Source organism: Aedes aegypti, chromosome 3 (assembly GCF_002204515.2).
Source record: "Aedes aegypti strain LVP_AGWG chromosome 3, AaegL5.0 Primary Assembly, whole genome shotgun sequence".
NCBI classification, from domain to species: domain Eukaryota; kingdom Metazoa; phylum Arthropoda; class Insecta; order Diptera; family Culicidae; genus Aedes; species Aedes aegypti.
In genome coordinates, this window is record NC_035109.1 from 191747766 (window position 1) to 191762221 (window position 14456).

General features: G+C 39.0%; 1 pseudogene; it reads right to left on the reverse strand.

The window, feature by feature from the left end:
- Nucleotides 1–7376: 7376 nt before the first annotated feature.
- On the reverse strand, nt 7377–7700 carry LOC110678729 (annotated as a pseudogene).
- Between the last annotated feature and the right edge of the window lie 6756 nt (nt 7701–14456).

Sequence of the window (14456 nt, forward strand, 5' to 3'; positions counted from 1 at the left end):
CCATCACCTATAAATCCCTTCTAAAAATCAAACAATCTGTATGCGTAATAGAACGCCAGCGAATTCATGTAACGTATTACATAAAAACAGCCAGTTAACTAATAAAGAAAAAAATGCCTAGAACTGGCTAGAATGGGATTAAAAACACAGGCTGTATCACTTATAATTATACCCATAGTTTTAAGTTAAACTGTCAATTCTTCTTCTTTCTGGCATTATGTCCTCACTGGGACGGACCATTCCACAATTATTATCTGAGAGCTTTCTTTGCCAAAGTTGCCATTTTTGCATTCGAATATCGTGTGGCAGGTACGATGATACTTTATGCCCAGGGAAGTCATGGAAATTTACATTACGAAAAGATCCTGGACCGACCTGGAATTAACCTAGACACCTTCAGCATTGTAGCTGCGGACTCGAACCACTCTCGGCTAAGGAAGGCCCTTTAAACCGTTAATAAGTTGTTTGAGTTATTTTCACCTGTTTTTTTATAATTGCTATGTTTATTTGTTGGAATTGAATTGTAATTCAAGAAATGTAATGGAGGAATTATTAGAGTATAGGCCTCATTTTGCTGAACAATTTTGCCACAAACACCAACCTTCTAGCACATCCGGATCTGAAGTTTCAAATGATTGAAGAACATTTGTTACTAGCGCCACCTAGTGGACGAATTTCCAAACAGATTTCCCAATGTCAGATAACCCTCGTTCTTTGACGAACTCTTTGTCGACAACATTGCCGAAGACTCTTACTTTTTGGCTTATCATGATCTAGAGATATAGAAAATTACAGAAAAATGAGCCAGGTAGCCCTTCTTTTACTGACTTTGCCAAAAACACCAACTTTCTAGCTCATCAGAATCTTGAGTTATATAAAATTTAAGAAAAAATGTTACTACTGGTCTGCTGAATAAGTTTGCCCAAAACACCAACCTTCTGGCTTATCAGAATCTTGAGTTAAAGATAATTTCAGAAAAAATGCTACTACCGCCACCTAGCAGACGAATTCCCAAACATTTTTTAAGTGCCAGGTAGCTCTTGTTCTACTGAACAACTTTGCCTAAACACCATTCGTCTAGCTCATAAGGAACCTGAGATATCAGTTGCAGGGATGATGTGGCCAATTCCGGTACCCCAAGAAAATCCGGAATAGCTCCAAAAGCACCTGGTCCATAATATCAGCCCTTAAACTAGAAGAGTTTTCGGGAACTTCTGAAAATTTCAGCAAAATCTATCAAGAAACAAAAAAGTTACTCAGGTTTCAATGCGTTTTTCAGCATGGAAAAGTATGTTGGCTGGATGAAGGTTAAAGCCAGAGATGACAATTTCCAACCGATTTGTGGTTCCACATCATAATCATTGCATTGAACGCTAAATATTTCTGGATAGTTTTGTATTTGAAGTTTTATTTCTTTCTCTTCAAAGTGTCAGCTCTATTTTGTCATCCGGTGAATTTGAAACTTTGACGTTTCTGGCAGCCACAATTATGAAGGTTAAAGCAAAAAAACACATGATAATCTCCATGAGGTTACTAAACGAATAAAACAAAAATAATACAAAGTAATTCCCACACACCCGGTTTTTTCATTTTTTACAGATAAGCCAATAACTTGTCAGCAACGATTGTTAACGTTACGTTATTGTTAAACAATGTTGGAGTGACACTACACAAATTCCTGAAATACGCAGGGGGAAAATGACACCGCAATCACCCACAAATTAACACCCTACACAACAATGAATGAAATTCCAGTTTTCCTGCACGTTTTCTCCATGCGGCAATACTTCCTCATTTCAAGGTCCTCCTCAAGACAGTCTCTTCCGATTATGGATGGATGGGTAAATCCGTCGTTTGCAATTTATTAAATGAGATAACTAATGGCTTCTTATTTATGTCGTCTGCTCAGCGACGAGCTCAAACTATAAAACGTGAAGGGATATAAGTCAACCATTATTTCTGTTGAGTCCTGAATGCGTACCTACAACACAAAGTTGACAAAAGACGAAATGTAGCAAGATGTTTCATAAAACTTTTATTAGCTTCCACCGTACAAAGTGAACCGTTCGCACGAGTGAAAATTGTTGAGCATTTGTGCTCCAGAAAAGTGGTAATATGGATTTAATATGAGACGGATCATAGTAAAAACTGAAGGAGTAACACTATCCGTGACTCCGCACAGCGACACGTTCTTTGCTTTAAAAAGGGAACTTGGATCATGTGAGGATGTTTTTAAACAAACATTTCCTATCGTATTCGGGATGAGCTTGGCGTGCCAGAAAAAAATAAAGCGAATGTAACTTCATTGAAAGGTGAATATATTGAAACGGTGGAGTTTTTCAAGGATAGTTTTGAAAATTGTCAATCGAAAGACAATGTCATTATAGTTATTGACAGCTTTCTTCATAGCATCAGATATTTCCAGGTCACGCTTTCAAGCAAAGGAGCTTAGAGTGTCCACCACTTCCTTGGGATTATGTAAAGTGGTCCCTTATCTTTGATAGCCTAGTAATAGTAGATTTTTGATTCAATCGCATATCTCTTACCGAAAGTAATTTTCAAAAAATGTTTTCACATAACGTTTCGACGCCTAAAGGTATGCAACGCCCTTTATACTTATTCCGAAACCTATTCATATTCATTACTGTGGTTCAAAATATAGTTTTTGCTCCACACCGCTCATTCGGGTTTAAATCAAATTCTATGTGAATTTGGAAGATTGAGACTGCACAAGGCCTTCAATGTTTGTATGAAAAAAAAACAAGCAAATCATTCAATCAATTCAATAGTTTGCCCCTTGAAGCTTGTAACAGTCAAAAAATCAACCGTTTACTGTTTGCCAGAAAACGCCGAAATTGAAAAATGGATGAATTTTATAGCAAAAATAACTGTGTACAATCGGGCAGCTCGGTAAATGGCTGGGCATGGCACACCATTGGTACCGTAATTTCGGGTGAAATTGATCATTTTTCACGGGTTTTCAAGTCTGTTTTCTATAATGTTAACAATACCAAACAACTAAATGCAGGAAAACAAGTACGAAGGTGAGCCTCGTCGACTTATGTACCGAAATTTTCTAACAAATGTCATTTTAGTGTTAACAAATACCTCTAAAATAAAAAATCAGAGGACCTCTTTTCGGGGTGAAATTGATCACTTGTCAATGCCATTATTGTTAGTTTCCAAAACAACTCTACCTGATAAATTTGTGCTCCCTGAATCCGAATATGCTTGTAAAATTCTTAACAATGCAATATTTATATAAATAACGAATACACCCGATTCTGTTTTTGCACGGATTTTTTTTACACGGCCGTGCAAAAAAAGTTTCCATACAAAATTTTTCACCAAAACCTTATTTTTGCATGAAACGTCGAGAATTGGTGTTACTTTTTTTGCACGGTTTTTGAAATTTTGAACTGAAAACTTTTTTTGCACGGTACGCATCCCCCGTGCAAAAACAGAATCGGGTGTACTTAGTTAAATTTCAAAAATTACGCGGAAAACGCCTAAATGTATGCAATTTCCTAAGGAATTTAATGATATCTGATAGAAATTCAATTATTTCAACCATATGAGCTAATTGGTACGAGTTTGGGTGATCAAATCTGGTTTGGGGATATATCTCGAGCATCCTTACAAACTTTCAGGTTTATACCATGTTCAAATCCTTGCTTATAAATAGAAGTTCATAGCTGTTTAGCAATACTGCACCATGCATGATTTTGAAATTTTACGTTATTTTCATAGTAATAAATATTCTTTAACGCAAAAAGCTTCACAACACACAATTCTACAATAGTTACGACAAGCAACGTTCATTTACTGCAGCTTACATTGATATTTGTGCTCCATTACGAATAAAGAAAATCGTGTGATACGATGATCAATTTCACCCTTCTGATCAATTACCCCCGATTTTACGGTACTATTGACGGGGATACCTGCGAGGTGGTAGATGAATTCATTCACCTCGGATCCTTGCTGACAGCGAACAACAATGTTAGCCGTAAAATACGGAGACGCATGATCTGCGGAAGTCGTGCCAACTATGGGCTCCAGAAGAACCTGCGGTCAAAATAGATTCGTTCTCGCACCAAATGTACCATGTACAAAACGCTGATTAGACCGGTGGTCCTTTACTGGCATAAAACGTGGACGATGCTCGAGGAGGACCTGCAAGCACTCGGAGTCTTTGTACGTCGGGTGCTTAGAACGATCGTTGGCGGTGTGCAGGAGAACGGTGTGTGGCGGTGAAGGATGAACCACGAGCTCGCTGCACTCTACGGCGAACCTACCCAGACAACCAGAAGTCGCATAACAATCTACGTAATCAATCGTTTATTTATTTTATTTATTTTACTTGTGCAAATTACATCACACTCGCACAACACATTTTGTTTAGTTCCGGATAAACGTACAAAGGAAATCGAATCAATCCGTAGCAGCTGTCAAATCAACTTTGTTATCATAAACTAAGTCGTATAAGGTTACAGATTAATTCGTAATAAAGTCTGTACACTCGCATTGTATGTCAATTTTCATCAAATAAATTATGCACATATATCGCCTCCACTTTTGTACGCATTAGGCCTTTTGACGACATCTTATACGGAATATTTGCACATAAAAGCATCGCATAACGCAAAAGGTGATTTTGTTATATGTACATTCTGGTTGTCTGGGTAGCATCCTGAAGGTAGCAAAAGCTGGAAGAATGCGTTGGGCGGGGCATGTTGTAAGAATGCCGGACAACAAACCTGCAAAAATGGTGTTCGCTTCCGATCCGGGTTTCATGTAAGCGTGAACACAAACAACTGAAATTTAAAACGAGACAGGCAATCGGGAACAGGTTTTTTAGCACGTTGATCCGAAACTACTACGGATTATCATGATTTATTGTATTCGTTTGCCGTTTGAATTATTCAATTTGCTATAAAAATCTCCAATCAACCATTCCTTTAATCACCAGAATTGTGTAGAACAAAATAGTAGTCAATTCGTTTTATTCTTCTATTCATGTGTGAGTGTGGTATATATTCATTGTTGCGCAAAAAAAGTAATCAACGGAACTGAATTAAATCCAAAAACTTTTCGAATACTGTCAATCATCTGTTTCTGACAAACGAATAAAGTTTCCGGACACTTCCCATACAGTGTTTATGTCTACTGCCCAGGAGTTATGGAATTATGCTTATACGGGATAACTTGTTGGATGATAGGAATGTTAGATGAATTTACCGTCAGATTGGTCTGCTTCGTATATTTCTTAACATGTTGAATGAAGTATTAAAAAATTAAATGTAAATTTGATCTGTTTGAATCCTTGTTACTTTAACTAATATAAAATTGCAGAGCATGTAAGACCTGATATATTACTTTTTATAATTTGCTTCCTGTGTAAGAACTCATACCGAAAGTTACCACGATAGGTGTAAATTAGCCCACCATGACGGTTCTTGGCCTAGCAGTTGAGTTATTGATGCCTGGATGTATGTTAAGCAAACGCAAAGAAAGTATATACTGACGACGACTGACCTTATTCACCAATCATAATTAACTTTGTTTGCTACCATATGTATTTTCTCTACATCCTTATCATGAAAATCATATACACTCCCGTGCAAAAGTTTGGGTTCACCCCCTCATAAACATACAAAAGTGTTCTGTCCTTATCTCTGTGATTACACGTCCAATTGAAACTCTTTAAGCCGCATTCAAAAGGCAGAGTTATTCTTACTTCGTATGTATTTTTCCAAAAATATTTTTTAAATTTTGTATGTTAAATTTTTACTTAAAGTTGTGACATTTTTCAAAAACACACTGAAAAATCATATCTAATTTCCTCAGCATTGGATCGACCAAAATGTTAAATCAAAGTGTCATTAGAATCGTAATCTTATATTCTTTGAAGAGACCCCACGAAATTTTGGCGGAAAAATCTGGAAAGTTTTCAAAATCAATGAAACAGTCAGTCGAGTTATCGTGCAAAAGATTGGGTTCACCCCTAAGTATGATGCAAATCGTGCAAAAGTATGGGTTCACCTGATCCGCACGCACATCATTTTTGTCAATATCTCTGCCATTGTTCATCCGATTTTAATAGTTTAAAGCTTTTTGAGCGCAAATAATGGCACGTAAGTGATTGGTTTGAGATTTCACAGGTTTAAGTAAGTTCAGGTGAACCCAAACTTTTGCACGATACACCATACTTAGGGGTGAACCCAAACTTTTGCACGATGACTTGACTGATTGTTTCATTGGTTTTGAATACTTTTCAGATTTTTCCGCAAAAAAATCGTGAGTGATTTAAAGAATATAAGATTACGATCCTAAAGACACCTTATTTTAAAATTTTGGTCGATCCAATGCTGAGGAAATAAGCTATGTCTTTTCAGCGTGTTTTGACGTTGGATAACGTCTTACGGCAACATACTGGGGTACAATTTCGAAAAACGAAAAATCGCTCGCGTCACGAAAAGTGGTTAGATTTTGACTGTTAATAACTTACTAATGCCCGGATAGATTTTCTAGATTCTTGCACCAATCGATTGGAAATCTTTCTACGAATCTACTCCAACAATGAAAACTATTGATTCTCATGGCTAAACTATTGAAAAATTGAGAAATATCGAAGCATGTCTTATTTTTCGAAGAAAAGCACATTTTTCCTGTGTATTCCTGACACAGACATCATTGAGAGATATCTTAGCCACTTTCGTCTTTCGAAGGGAAACGCCCCTTTCGGTCTTCTTCTTACTTCTCTTTATTATCTCGTGTTCAGTCGAAGCCAATCAAATTCCACTTCACGCGCACGCGCACGACCGCATTTTAATTCAATCGTCTTCGGTAATCTTTTGGTGTGTTTCTGTCTAAGAATGGAATGAAAACCCAGTTCGATGGATTGTGACTACCACCAACCGTCCTTATCAGGACGACAATTTAATTTTGAAAGAGAGTTATGAGAATTTTACACCGTGAAGAGCGACATTACTGGTGAATGGATGTGATGGATTCATATTTCGATCAGTCATTTGCCACATGCATGCCAAAGCAATCAGTATAAACTTGTCGAATTGAAAGCTAAAACATATCAGCAACAGCTTTGTTGATGATTTGATTTGGTAAGAAATTGTCGATCGAAACCAAATAAGCGCATAGAGAAAACTGCAAAAATGCTACCGCCGCCCGACGGGAACCTAGCTAAAACTTTGTTTGCCGTTGAAAAACTAATCATCCGAAATTTAAATTGGTAATTAAATAAATTAATTAATTGATAATAGGTGAAATATCTTAAGCCGTAACTCTTTTACGTGGAATACATTGTTGTGGCTCTGAAAAGGGCCGTTTTGCTTGAAATTGCGTCCTAATTCAATTTAAACTCGTTCGCCACGGATACGACGAGCCAGCTAGAAGGCCTTCGGCATGATGGTGACACGCTTGGCGTGGATCGCGCACATGTTAGTACCCTCAAAGATAGGCCTCGCTCGCTTCCTGCTGGGCCATGACGCCAAGCTGTGTAATCGCAAATCGGTCTTGAAGTCCTGAGCGATTTCACGGACCAGGCGCTGGAAATACAACTTGTCGATCAGCAGCTCCGTAGAATTCTGGTAGCGACGGATCTCACGCAGAGCGACCGTTCCTGGCCGATAGCGATACGGCTTCTTGACTCCTCCGGTGGCTGGGGCGCTCTTGCGAGCGACTTTCGTGACCGGCTGCTTGCGAGGGGCTGCTTTCCAGCCATCGTCGTAGTAGTGTTCTCTGGACGGATTGAAACAAACGAATGATTGAATTTGCGCGGCTGCCGGTCCCTTTTATGACCTTCTCTTGCGAGCGAGCGAGACGAACAGTGAACAGCGAGCGAGCAAGAAGAATTCATCCATCGCGTACCGCATAAAAGCAGCCGAGCCGGCGGCCGAGCATCAGTTTTGTTACAATCGTTGCCGAAGTTAGACCGGCCTCGGAAAAGGAAGCGCCAAGCGTGACAACATCCAGTGCATCATCACCAAGCCCGCCATCCGCCGTCTGGCTCGCCGTGGCGACGTCAATCGTACCTCCGGTCTCATCTACGAGGAAACCCGCGGTGTGCTGAGCTGAAGTCATCCAGAATTCTGTCGGCTACGCTCTGAAGTGGCAGGGCCATACGCTGTACAGATTTGGAAGCTAAATCGTCCCCATCACCGACAGCAAAACTACCACTGAATTCACAAAACCTGAGCATGAAATGGCGATCGACGATATCCTCACCCAACCGTCCTTTTCAGGACGACAATTTAATTTGGAAAGAGTTTCGAAAATATTTCACGCAACATTATTGGCAATAGTCACAGCAACAGAACTGTCAGTGAATCAAAAATAATAGTTTTGGTGAAATTTTTAGTGATTTGCGGTAAACATTTTACCAAAATCAGTAAAATTCCAACAATATCTACAAATTTTGTTTACCAAATGTTCCGCTGCTGAGTTATTATCAAAATTCGTAACTCACCCTTAGTGTGTGGACAAGAAAACCAGCATCAATAATTTACAATCATTAAGGTGAAGAAGAATCGAAGCCAAACCTCAAATTTTCAAGAGCACGGATCTGGAGAACCGAAAACCCGTTTGAGCTGAAAACTTAATCGATTGGTCACCACCAGCGAGTGACCAATCGATTAAGTTTTCAGCTTAAACGTATGTATTGAAAATTTGAGGTTTGGCTTCGATTCATCTTCACCTTAAGCTGCTGCAAATCCAGTGTCCGGTTTGTGAAATCGCTGGCTACGAGATGGCTGAAGGAAATCAGCTCAAGCCGCTTGTTCAAGCGCCCATCATCATCGCCACCGCAAATCTTATCGGGCGAGGAGGATTTCAACCTGTTCGCTGGCAAAATGTGTCCGCGTTACTCGATTCTCACAGTTCAATCGGCCCTTTTCAGTGCCAACAAATGTGTCCTAAAGAGTTATTTGTGTAATATTTGCTAATGTGTTTACCATATTCTTACATTTATTCATCTCGTAGCATCATACAATATCTGATTAGTTATGAATAATTGACAAAACGACAAATCGAGAATGTTTCCGAGTCGTGCTGTCGGAATGCAATAAATATATTTTCTATTGTTAAGGAATGATTCAAATATTACATAACCCAAAATGTGCCAGTTCTAGACCCCCTCCTTCCCCACGTAACAACTTTTGTATGGAAGATTTAAATTGTGTATAAGGGCTGTAACACTATGGAAGACCCTCTCCCTCCCCCTGTGACGGAACGATATATTTGAACGATAAGGCCTGATGTCGTCACTGCGTTCGCATGTTTTCCAATCTCCGTTGTGATGCGCCGTCATTGCCAAAGCCAAGATAAAATTTTCCTCAGTACCGCCAGATGCAATTTCTTCTTAGCAGACGCAAAAGTTATCTTCTTTTTTTTTGACGTTGGATAACGTCCTTCGGCAACATATGGGGGTACAATTCCAAAAAACGAAAAATTGAGCATGTAACGAAAAGTGGTCAGGTTTTGACCGCTAATAACTCAGCCATTTATCGATAGATTTTCAATATTTATACATCAATCGATCGGAAATTTATCTACGCGTCGATTCAAATGGAGGACACTATTGATTATTGACAACAAACTATTGAAAAATCGTAAAATGTTGACCCCTTTCTTATCTAACCAATCACGTTCAAGCACATTTTTGGGTTCCGCTTTCCACTATAAAAGCGCACCGGTCCTGCTTCTTCCCTCTGTCTTCTTTTTGCGGTCGGACTGTGAACAAGGTTGGGCGAGTCATTTTCGCTTTGTCTTTGCACACGCTTCACAGTTCAATTTGTGTCGTCGGAAGAGAAAGACGCAAGATTGATTTGCGGCGGCGATGACGATGGCTTTGGAGCTTCTCCGAGCGGTGAACTACTGCCGCTCGAAAAGCGCCCAAGCCATCGTCATCGCCGACGAAAATTTATCCGCGCTTTCAGATTTCGACTCGTGATAAATTCAGCTTCGGTGGTCAAGAAGCAAGCCCGCTAGGAAGGAAATACCGCAGACCCTCTGAGTTGCTGATCCAAGGAGCTGCTACTAATCGAGCGTCGGATTGGTGAAATCGTACAAGATTTCAAGAGTGAGCATCGTTTCCAGATTTCGACTTATGCCCGGTGATCCACAAACCGCTGGTCTTGTGCGCTATCCACGTCACGAAACATTTGGCTGGTTCGTCGTATAAGCAAATCGGCGCTTTTCAGGGCCATGAAATGTGTTGAAAAGAGTTAAAAGAATAATATTTCCGACCTTATTACATCTTATATTTCTCAATCAATCTCACAGCTTCATACAAAATTTAATTTGTCATGAATAATTAATGGCACGAAAATTTGATACTGTATTCGCGGACACAGCTGCAGTGCCGTCGGGGTGAGTTCTCAACATTTCACAACGATTGTAAAATAGAGTGGCATTTCCAACAGCTTCTTAGACTTGCCATATTTTATGAGAAGAATGCTTCTGAAAAGAAATTCTCATTGAACAATTTTCATCATTTTGGCACCCATGGATCAGAAATTTTCATTCATACTAAAGAAAACTATTGATTATCAATAGCTAACCATTGAATATTTTAAATGTTTCTACAAATCGACTCCAATAATTAAAAATATTGATTTTCATGAATAAACTTTTGAAAAATTGATAAAATAATATCAAGGCATGTCTTATTTTCCATAGAAGAGCACATTTTTCTTGTGTATTCCTAGCACAGACATCATTGCTCGATATCTTAGCCACTTTCGTCATGCAAAGGGAGACGCCCCTTTCGGTCTTCTTCTTACTCCTCTTTATTCTATCGTGTTCAGTCGAAGCCAACCAAGCTTCAATGAGCTCCGCGCACATTAGTCAATCGTCGATCAGCAATTGGAGAAGGACTCCTATCGGAATAAATTTTACACATTCGTCGCTACCGCTGTTTCTGCTTTTGTTTATTCCCAACCCAAGCTAAATGCTGCGGGTTCCGCAAAATCGCTCATCAACCTTGAAAATTGCCGTCGGAGGAGTGAGCAAACAAACGAAAACAAGGAAGCACAAAATTACCGACCGCATTTCGATTTAATCGTCTTCGGTAATCTTTTGGTGTGTTTCTGTCTAATAATGGATTGACAACCCAGTTCGATCAACGGTGACTAGCCCCAACCGTCCTTTTCAGGACGACCATTTCATTTTGAATGAGTTGTGAGAATTTTCCACCGTGAAGAGCGACATTACTGGTGATTGGATGTGATTGATTCAGATTTTGGTCAGTAATTTGCATGCAATCATTTATCACGGCTAAATAATGCTTCTCGAGAATAACAGTGTCAAGAAATAAAATACCCATTGTGCGCGCGCGGACAATCGTCGACAGTGTGTGCATGAGTTGGATAAATTGCGAACGGCACTTGAATTAAGAATCCATCACGGGTTGCCTCGCATTTAGTGATGATTGAATGATGCCGTTGTTGTCGTCGCATGCTAGAGTGATCAGTATCAACTTGGCGAACAAAGAGCTAAAACTTATCAACAACAGCTTTGTTGACGTTTTGATTTGGTAAGAAATTGTCGATCGAATCGAAATACACACACAGAGAAGACTGCAAAAATGCTACCGCCGCCCGACACGAGCGACGGGAACCTAGATAAAACTTTGTTTGCCATTTATCTCCGTTGAATACTTATAATTCGAAATTACAATTGATAACTAAATATTAATTAAACAATTGTGGCCCTGTAAAGGGTTGTTGTTTGAAATTGTGCTTCAATGCAATTTAAGCGCCTTCGCCACGGATACGACGAGCCAGCTGGATGTACTTCGGCATGATGGTGACACGCTTGGCGTGGATCGCGTACAGGTTGGTATCCTCAAACAAACCGACCAGTTAGGCCACGCTCGCTTCCTGCAGGGCCATGACGGTCGTGCTCTGGAATCGCAGATCGGTCTTAAGGTGACACGGGAGACCGTGTTATTTTCCCTATCTTTTGTCTCACTCTTACAATTATCATCAAAACTTTGCAGAAGCAAATCTCTAGTTTTAGTGAACCGATTAAACTGAAAATTTAATGGGCTGTGCACTACATAGGGATCATGCACAAATTACGTCACGCTCCAAGGGGGGGGGGAGAGAGTCAAGCCAAGCGTGCGTGACAAGCCTTACAAAATTGTCAGAGGACTCATACAAAAAACGTGACATAGGCGGGGGTGGAGGTCAAAAAAGTTGAAATTCAGCGTGACATAATTTGTGTACCATCCCATATATATTATGCTAGTGATACATTTTTCGCATCGATATTTTGAGTGGTACTTGAGATTAACTTCTTCAAATGGAGAGGGTGATTAAAACACCGTCCCGTGCGGTCTTAATCAAGAAGTCCTGATCGATTTCACCGCCAGATTCGCAAACTCTGCACCTGTTAGGATGTAGAGCTGGGCTTGTCAGATGATTAAGGTGATATTTGCGCTGCCGAGATCACTATAATGAATTGTCGGGCACTACTGGTTTGCCTCTACATTTCTCCGTATACCACAATGAAGCAGAAGAAGTTCTTCTTGGCGCGGAACTTCTTCGAGTATCAAAAGGAGACCATGCCAATCATCGTGACAGGTAACTTCAACATCGATTTGAGCAAAAAGAAGTACACAGAGTTAGCTTCATGGACAAGAACCTCAAACTTGCTTCGGAATCCACTAAAGCAACCAATCTTAGTGGATCATGCGTGGACCTAACGTTCAACCGGTATATTTGTTTGGAGAGCAAAAGTTACCGCTCATGCTTCATCTTCCATCGATCGGTTCTATCGGTGTTGAAGTGTTAACCGAACCAACCAAATAATAGCATTCAATGTCCATAATAGATCAGAATTGACATGCAACAAATAGTTTGAAAAATGATTAGATTTTTTGTCAGTACCTAGAAATCTTTCATAAGTTCGTGACGGTCCTAATCAGGAAATAGAAGAAGCTAACGTTATCCAACGTCAACTTGGCGGTCGTATCTCGGAAACAACCTCTTATTTTTTTGAAAAATATCACAACTTTAAGTAAAAATTAAGTACAAAATGTTTTTGGAAAAATACATACAAAGTAAGAATAACTCTTTGCCTTTCAAATGTGGCTTAGAGAGTTTTAATTGGACGTGAAATCACGGAAATATGGACTGAACACTTTTGTATGTCTTTAGGGGGTGAACTCAAACTTATGCACGGGAGTGTGTGTATGAAATAAGGTATATGTACAATAGGGCGGTTCAAAATTTAAAAATGTTTGAGAATCCAATCTCCCATATGTTTCTTACTATCCTTACCATAAAAATAATGTTCTGTGAAATTTTCAGCTTTCTAGGTGATGATTTTAAGGTGGCCCAAAGACAATGTAGGTTTGTATGTAAATTACTATGGAGAAATTCTGAGATATGTTCCAAACCCGCTAGTAATGTAATGTAAGTACCGTAAATTCGGGTGAAATTGATCAGTAGGGTGAAATTGATCACTGTGTCACTCGATTTTATATCTTCCTAATGAAGCACAAATATCAATGTAACCTGCAGTGAATGAACGTTGTTTGTCGTAAGTATGTCCAAATTGTGTGTTGTGAAGTTTTTTGCGTTCAAAAGTGTTCATTTCTATGAAAATAGAGTAAAATTTATATATCATGTACGGTGCAGTATTGACAAACATCAATAAACTTCTGATTCTAGACAAGGATTTGGACATGGTATAATCCTGAATGTTTGTGAGGATACTTGAGCAATATCCCCAAACTAGATTGTATAACCAAAACTCGTACCAATTCGCTGATTTGGATGAAATAAATGAATTTCTGTTAGATATCAGGAAATTCCTTAGGAAATTGAATACTTTTAGGCGCTTTCTGCGTACATCTTGAAATTTAAATATTCATTATTTCTATAAATATTGCATTGTTAAGAATTTGGCAAGCATATTCGGATTCAGGAAGCTTAAATTTATTATGTAGAGTTGTTTTGAAAACTAACAACAATCGCATTGATAAGTGATCAATTTCACCCCGAAATGAGATCTTTTGATTTTTTATTTTAGAGCTATTTTTAGCGCTAAAATTACATTCGTTAAGAAATTTTGGTACTTTAGTCAATGAGGCACACCTTCATACTTGTTTTCCTGCATTCAGATGTTTGACATTTTCAACTTTATAGAAATCAGACAAGAAAAACCGTGAAAAGTGATCAATTTCACCCGAAATTACGGTACAAACTTATTATCACATAGTAAAAACTCATTCTTCAAGCCGTAATAAAGAAATTTGCTGAAGAGATTAATTCAATCCGACAAATAGCAGAAAAGATATTCATGAGTTTGTTTGTTACCAGTTTGCTAAATATGGGATTATAGCCCTGCAAACATGTACAAAAATCCCAAACAAAATTTGCTCAAAAGGGATTTGTTTCTTCAGCAACATCCTTCATTAAGACTTGAAG